The sequence below is a fragment of the Thalassophryne amazonica genome, chromosome 8 (genome assembly GCF_902500255.1).
Source record: "Thalassophryne amazonica chromosome 8, fThaAma1.1, whole genome shotgun sequence".
Taxonomy (NCBI): Eukaryota; Metazoa; Chordata; class Actinopteri; order Batrachoidiformes; family Batrachoididae; genus Thalassophryne; species Thalassophryne amazonica.
The window spans coordinates 101,677,638-101,686,215 of NC_047110.1; positions in this window are offsets into that span (position 1 = coordinate 101,677,638).

Genomic DNA, 8,578 nt, shown 5'->3' on the forward strand with positions numbered 1-8,578 from the left:
GCATTAAAAAATAAAAGCTAATAATAATAATTCCTTGATAAAACACTTTGGTAGCTGAGTGGATAAGGAGCTGCCACGCCAATATGTAGACCTGGGTTTGAATCCTGGTTATGCTACCTGTCTGTGTCCTTGGACAAGATGCTTAATTTACATTATTATACATCTGACTGAAATCCTTTGTTCTGATTGGCTGATTCGAGAGTAATAATTGCAATACTTTTCACAATAAATCATCCAAAGTTAACAATAGCCACATTATTGACTGATTCTGCACCATTTCGGGCAACATTATGAGTGATTGCGGACCAATTTTGTCATAATGGGGCAACAATGTTTCACGCATGTGCAGGGGTGATGTGTCGCAGACGACATCATGGCGGAGAGCAGAAGGTTTGCGTCCGTGGATACTGATGGGAGCAAATTTTTCCACACAATTGTAAAGATAAATTTATTAACTACACAGATGTATAATAAAACAAAGGGCAACTGTTATGTGTCGGACGCAGCTCGGAGAACCGACCAGCGTTTGAAGGACCCAGTATGAAATAAGCAGAGCACGGTACAAAGGCTAACGTGAATTTAATACATAACAGTGATGTGATACAAAACAACAAAGAGTGTGCGGTCTGGCGTGGTGGTGCTACGGTGCGCTCCCAGCAGCGCTAACGGTCCGGAGCAGAAGCCGTTCGGACCCAAGGACCCCGCCGACACCCCCAAGGTGGCCGCAAACAAACCGAGTCTGTGAAAGAAGGAAGACCCATTATGCGAGTCCCACACTCTACACACAGAGAGACCACTCAAAGGGTACATAAACAGCAAACCTCCTGGCTTAATTACTAATCCGTTCCCAACTGCAGGCATGGAACTCCAGTTCACAAAACTCCACGCAGTGGAAGCCGATACATGACTAACGTACAGCTCAATATAATAAGGTGTGAGGGACACCACATTTACTGACTGTATAAACGTTAGTCACAAAATCTAACGTACCTCAGGAAGTGTGCTGACGATGCGTGAGACCTCACCCCCTCTCTTCACAGACCGTGCATCAACCATGGACGTTCTCTGCATCCACTGATGATGAGATGGCTCCCGAGACGACGATCTCACCCGTCTGGTCACAAGGTCGAGTCTCTGGCAAATACACACTGTATACTCCAGTCTTAAATGCCACCATGTTCCAATCCATATAGATGCACCACAGCTGTGAGTCCTGACGAGCCGCAGGTTATCAGGGTGAGGTCCTGATAACCTCAGCAACACAGCCACTCAGTCCCAAATGCAAGCCACCTGAAAGGAAAAACAAAAGACAGAAACAAAAAGGCAGCCAGGCCCCCCAGCCATACAACAGTACCCCACCCTCACGGAAGCCCCCCGGCGACCACACAAACCTGGCCCAGGAGAAACACCCCCCTCCAGGGACCATGGCTGGAAACCGCATCTGCATTCGTCTTCCAACAGAATGGTTGATGTCCTCACCTCTGGCTGCATCCTTGCCTTTGTTTCAGTCAGTCACTTAGCACAGGTGTGGCCAGGAGTTCTTAAACCTGTGCGGTCAGCCTTTTATCCAAACCATGTGCGGTCATTAGTCATAAACAAAAAAGACAAACACAAACAACCAAACCACCCCCCCCCTCCCCAGGGGACGTCCTATCAAACCCCGGGAAGAGGAGAAAAGAAAAACCCCAAACTTAAGCTTACAAATAAAAGCGCTTAAAACCCCCCCCCCCCAAACGACATGTAGGGACCAACACCCCCCAGAGGACTTCCCGCCAGCTCCAGGAGTAATAACCACAGCCGAGGTCCCTCTGGGATCCAACGTCACCCACGGGGACTCCCAGCGCCTCCCAGAGGACCACTCGTCAACCCCAGGAGCCCCTCCCCTCATGACCAACGGACCCAGCCCCGGCCGTCTATGGCTAGATGGACCCACAGCCCTTTCCCCCCCAGAGGACACCACAGTCAAAACCTGAGGCGGAAACTGGGGGGAAAAACAAGAAGAGAGAAAAAAAAAAACATACAAACAAAACAACCCCCAACCCCACCCCCTTGGCGCAGTGGAAACTGGAAGCACGTCAGTGTCACCAACCGTGAGTATACCCAGAAGCCAACCGGGAGGAGTGGAACAGCGGTTATGGCAAACGGCACAAAACGGCGCCACTCCTCCGACTTCTACACCAGCCACTAGCTGCGGGTATATCCCACTGCCCCAAACCTCAGCCACGCCGATGGCAGACGGCCAAAGGCGTGCTGAAGCCGGAGGTGGAACAGGGAATCAAACCCCCCCCCCCCCCCCAGATGCAGAGGTTACCCGGGAAACGCCCAGGTATAACCAAACTGCACCACTCCAGCAACGCCGACACTACGGCTCACCCGGCTGGAGCCAGAGGAGAAGAGAGGGAAGAAAAAGAAATACCCCAACCCCCCCCCCCCCCCTCCCGGGTGTAGAGGCTACCTGGGAAATGCCCAGCACAACCAAACTGCAACCCCTCCAGCAACGCCGACACTACGGCTCACCCGGCTGGAAGTCAGAGGAGAAGAGAGGGCATAACAAAAACAAACAAAAAAAAAGAAAAAAAAAAACAAGTACCACCCCATCACCCCCCAGGGGACCGTCCCCATCAACCTGGGAGGGTGAAACAAAAGAAATAAAAAGAAGACTAACAGACCAACATACAGTTGTTTGGGTCCTTTTTTTTTTTTTTTTTTCTTCTTAGACAGGCTGCAGGGTCACAACCCCAGACACAAACAGTGGGAAAAAATAAATAAATCCCACACAAAAACCAACTCAAAAAACACCCACACGAAATGAACTAACACAAAACAAATCAGTGACGTATACCGTTAAGCTCAAACAAATCGAACACACCTGTTCTAACTTAAGAGCTTAACGGTAATGTGACTAAGTCACCAAAAGAGGGAGCCAAGTGCTAAAAATGAAAAAACCCCCCTTTGGTGACAGAAAACAAACGAGCTGCATTTCCGTGCGCAGCTGTGTGCAACACACAACCAAAATGTGCTCAACTAAATAACGCCGGAGCTGATACAACAGACGCAGTAGTTATCTTTATCTGGGGAAACGGGGCTACAACTGTAACACAGGAAGCTCAGCGACCCGTGCCACAGAGCTCCGCCGTGCGCGTGCACCCATTACAGACACACTCTTGCAGCTCCCGTTTAAACCTCTTACCCGGTCGGAGTGTGACGCGAAGCCATCACCAGTCACACTCCACCACGACCCACGGATAAGGCACAACACAGGAACACGGCTGCAAGAGAGCACAAATCAGTATTCAGCAATGGGTCTCAAACACGCACCATCCGGGCGGGAGAGCACCCGCAACTGATCCGGATAACTACTGAACGTCTGCCTGCCGCCTTCCCGGCGCGTTACCGTCTCTGCTACCGCTGGGTCCGGTGATGTTTGGCCTAGAGACTACTGTTATGTGTCGGACGCAGCTCGGAGAACCGACCAGCGTTGGAAGGACCCAGTATGAAATAAGCAGAGCACGGTACAAAGGCTAACTGAATTTAATACATAACAGTGATGTGATACAAAACAACAAAAGAGTGTGCGGTCTGGCGTGGTGGTGATACAGTGCGCTCCCAGCAGCGCTAACGGTCCGGAGCCAGAAGCCGTTCGGACCCAAGGACCCCGCCGACACCCCCCAGGTGGCCGCAACAAACCGAGTCTGTGAAAGAAGGAACCATTATGTGAGTCCACACTCTACACACAGAGAGACCACTCAAAGGTGTACATAAACAGCAAACACTTCCTGGCTTAATTACTAATCAGCTTCCCAACCTGCAGGCATGGAACATCCAGTTCACAAAACTCCACTGCAGTGGAAGCCGATACATGACTACGTACAGCTCAATATAATAAGGTGTAAGGGACACCACATTACTGACTGTATAAACGTTAGTCACAAAATCTAACGTACCTCAGGAAGTGTGCTGGACGAGCGTGAGACCTCACCCCTCCTCTTTCACAGACCGTGCATCAAACCCTGGACGTTCTCTGCATCCACTGATGATGAGATGGCTCCCGAGACGACGATCTCACCGTCTGGTCACAAGGGTCGAGTCTCTGGCAAATACACACTGTATACTCCAGTCTTAAATGCCACCATGTTCCAATCCATATAGATGCACCACAGCTGTGAGTCCTGACGAGGCCGCAGGTGATCAGGGTGAGGTCCTGATAACCTCAGCAACACAGCCACTCAGTCCCAATGCAAGCCACCTGGAAGTAAAACAAAAGACAGAAACAAAAAGGCAGCCAGGCCCCCCAGCCATACAACAGCAACAATGATCCCGAGGGGTGACATTCCATTATGCTGCCCTCCAACCAGTCATATTTGTATATTGTCTCATCCTACCAAATGTAAATGGGTACACGGCCTTGGCTGAGGAAGCGAATGGCATCCTATCCAGGGTGAGTCTCACTAGATAGACTCTCGTCACGGTGACACTGCAGAATCTGGAGATAAGCACGAGCACCAACAGGCAGGGCCTATTACGACTAATACAAGAGGCTTCAAAGTCCTTCCCATAAATGAGTTCCACACAGTTTTTTAAACTTGGGCAAAGTCAGATTTTTCAATTTTTTGCCCCCAATATGACTGCTATTTCTTACAAGTCATTAATTCATTTAGTCATTGAGCTCAATTACATCTTGATTACTTCATCCAAGCACAGTACCCATACCACCAAAAGGACATTGATCTCCAAGAGCAGAGGTGTCCAAAGTGTTTACGGAAACAGTGTAATGAGGCCACGTTATGCACAGCACGTGATTACTTGCTTTCATACGGCCTCTTGAACAGTGTTCTCATTTGCCATCACTAAGTGTACTACGAAGAAAAATTTGTTATCGGCCCCAGCCACACGTTCTATCCATTCTTCAATCCAGGCTGTTTTTTCCTTTCTGTTCTAGAGTTTGTCCCGTATTTCTGACACGGTGGGTGTCATGCTTCTCCATGCGGTTAGCTTTTTAGCTGACAGTTACATGATGGCAGGTGCGGTGGGGTGAGCTTATGACGTGTGCCAGTGTGCAACATGTGCAACATGTGACAGAAAAAAACTATATGTAAGTTCAACAACAGACATTTTTAAATTTTCCACCAGTGGGTGGGCAGGCCTGTATATGGAACATTACATAGGACAAATTAAGTTCTTTTTCAGATGAGATTTTGTGTTAAAGTTCACAAGATGCAAAGGTTTTGTTCTCATTATACAGTATGTTATTTAATTTAGTGACTTACAGAATGACAGAATTGATTGTTTTTGAATATTGGTTACACAGTTCTCAGCCACATGGGGTGTGCAGCCAGTAAATTCTGAGTGCTGGTCCCAAGCCCGGATAAATGAGTAGGGTTGCGTAGGAAGGAAATGCTGGCGGTAAAACAACCCAACCATGCAGAGTACAAGCCGAATTTTCCATACCAGATGTGTGTATGTATGAAAATGTGAGGGGTTGGGGTGGCGGAGTGGGGAGATTGGTGAGGATAGATGTGTGTTTTTGTAAATGTGTGTTTTTATTAACTTTTTTTTCCTTGGATCTCTGCAAGAAACATCCTTTCATTTTCCCCTGCGCTACAACTGTATGTACAGCTAAATGACAATAAAGGTTGATTTGAGTTTCTGATTTTGAGATTGGTTAAGGCCCGGTGTCGCAGACCGAATGGTCCCCCCCCCCTCTAAAAATCGGTCTGCCTTGATTCACTGCGCATGCATCATTTCGGACCACAGCAGCACATCTGAGACGGAGTCTCTTCAGCCAAAGCAATCAAATGGATTAATGGGATTATTAACCATCAGATGATAAACATAAAACCTCTTAAATCATTCTAAAGTCAGTTTAAGCAGAAACTTGGCTGTTTTAAGCAGAACTTGGTGAAATTCCATGACGCTTGGAAATGACAGACACACAGTGAATGCATCAGCAAGCAGCTCATTTAGCCGCGGCACTCTGATCGCTTCATCCGTCTTTCTTATGAAATAAGTGCTGAATTTATGTGAAAATGATGTTGTACAACAAGCTTCAGATATCTGTCACTGAGATAGATGACTGGAGTGCCGTTTTAAGCAGAAACAAGGTGATAATCGTGAACCGTGGCTCATGACGCATGCGCAGTGAAGGCAAGAACAGACCGATTTTAGGGGGGGGCGTTCGGTCTGCGACACTAGATTAACAGTGACCACCACCAGTGCATTGCCCAACAGGGTGCCGGCAGAAATTGTGCTACTGCTGGTTAAGGAAGAAGAAGGAGAGGAGAATGTGTCCAGAGACAGAGGGACAAGAGGAAAACTAGAAGGATGGAAGTGAGAGTCGAGATTTTGAATGTTGTCAGTATGACTGGTAAAGGGAGAGAGCTATAGCTGACATGATGTAGCAGAGAAAGATAGACATATTTTGTGTACAAGAGACCAAGTGGAAGTAAAGTACAAGCAGGGAGCATAGGAGTTGGGGTCAGTTGTTGGTCATGGTGAGGAAGGAAAAGAACGGTGTTGGGGTAATTTAAAGGAGGAGTGTATCAAGAGTGTGTTGGAGGTTTAAGCGAGTGTCAGACAGAGTGATGAATGTGAGTTGGAAATTGAAGGAGTGATGATGAATGTCATCAGTGCATATGCCTACAGCTAGGCTGCAAGATGAAGGAGAAAGAAGATTTCTGGAGTGAGTTAAATGAGGTGGTGGAGAGTGTGCACACCATGAAGAGTGGTGATATGAGCAGACTTCAATAGGCAGTTGGTGAAGGGAACAGGGTGATGAGGACGTAATGGGGTGGATATGGGATCAAGGACCAGCAATGTGGAAGGGCAGATAGTAGTTGATTTTGCAAAAGGATGGATTGGACTGTGGTGAACACCTACTTTAGGAAAAGGGAGGAGCACAGGGTGGCATATAAGAGTGGAGGAAGGTGCACACAGGTGGACTACATTTTTTGTAGGAGATGCAAACTCAAAGAAATTAGAGACTATAAGGTGGTGGCAGGACAGCACAGGATGGTAATTTGTAGAATGACTTTATAGGTGAAGAAGAAGAAGAGAGTGAGAGCTCAACAAAAGATCAGACGGTGGAAGCTGAAAGAGGAAGACTTGTGTGAAATTCAGTGAGCAGATGAGCGAGGCACTGGATGGAGGGGGAGAGCAATGTTGGACAACTGGAAAAGTACTGCAGATGTGGTGAGGGGAGACAGCTAGGAAGGTATGGGTATGACATTTGGACAGTGGAAGGAAGACAATGACATTTGGTGGTGGAACAAAGATTTCCAGGAAAGAATAAGGAGGAAAAAGGTTGGCAAAAAAGAATTGGGATAATCTGAGAGATGAAGAAAGTAGACAGGAGTACAAGGAGATGTGGTGTACAACAAAAAGAGAAGTGGCAAAAGCAAAGGAAAAGGCATATTGCGAGCTGTACAAGAAGTTGAATAGTAAGGAAGGAGAAAAGGACTTGTACCGATTGGCCAGACAAAGGGACAGGGCTGGAAAGGATGTGCAGCAGGTTAGGGTGGTAAAAGATGCAGATGGTAATGTGCTGACAAGTGAGGAGTGTGTGTTGTGTGTGAAAGTGGAGGGATTATTTTTAATGAGTTGATGCATGAAGAAAATGAGCGAGAGAAAAGGCTGGATGATGTAGAGAGAGAAAGCCAGGAAGTGTAAGAGATTAATAGTAGGGATGAAGTGAGGACAGCGGAAAGGCAGTTGATCCAGATGACATTCCAGTAGATGCATGGAAATGTCTTTGAGAGATGGTGGTGGAGTTTCTAACCAGATTGTATAATAAAATCTTGGAAAGTGAGAGTATGCCTGAGGAGTGGAGACGAAGTGTGCTGGTTCCTATTTTTAACAATGAGGGTGATGTGCAGAGCTGCAGTAACTACAGAGGCATTAAGCTGATCAGCCAAAGCATGAAGTTATGGGAAAGCGTAGTAGAAGCTAGGCTTAGAAAACAAGTGAAGATCTGTGAGCAGCAATATGATTTCATACTGAGAAAGAGCACTACAGATGCAATGTTTGCTCTGAGAGTACTGATAGAAAGCATAGAGAAGACCAGAAAGAGTTACATTGTGTGTTTGTGTGGGATTACACCAAGGATCAGCTCTGAATCCTTTCATGTTTGCATTTGTGATGGCCAGGTTGACGGATGAGATCAGACAGGAGTCTCCATGGACTATGATGTTTGCAAATTATATTGTGATCTGTAGTGAGAGTAGACAGCAGGTTGAGTCTAGCCTGGAGAGGTGGAGATATGCTCTGGAGAGAAGAGGAATGAAAGTCAGTAGGAGCCAGACTGAGTGCATGCGTGTGAATGAGAGGGAGCCCAGTGGAATAGTGCAGTTATAAGGAGTAGAAGTGGTGAAAGTAGATGAGTTTAAATACTTTGGGTCAACTGTCCAAAGTAATGGAGAGTGTGATAGAGAGGTGAAGACGAGAGTGCAGACAGGGTGGAGAAAGATGACAGGAGTGATTTGTGGCCAAAGATAATTCTGCAAGAGTGAAGAGGAAAGTTTGCAAGACAGTCATGAAACCAGCTATGTTGTATGGCTTAGAGACAGTGGCACTAACAAAAAGA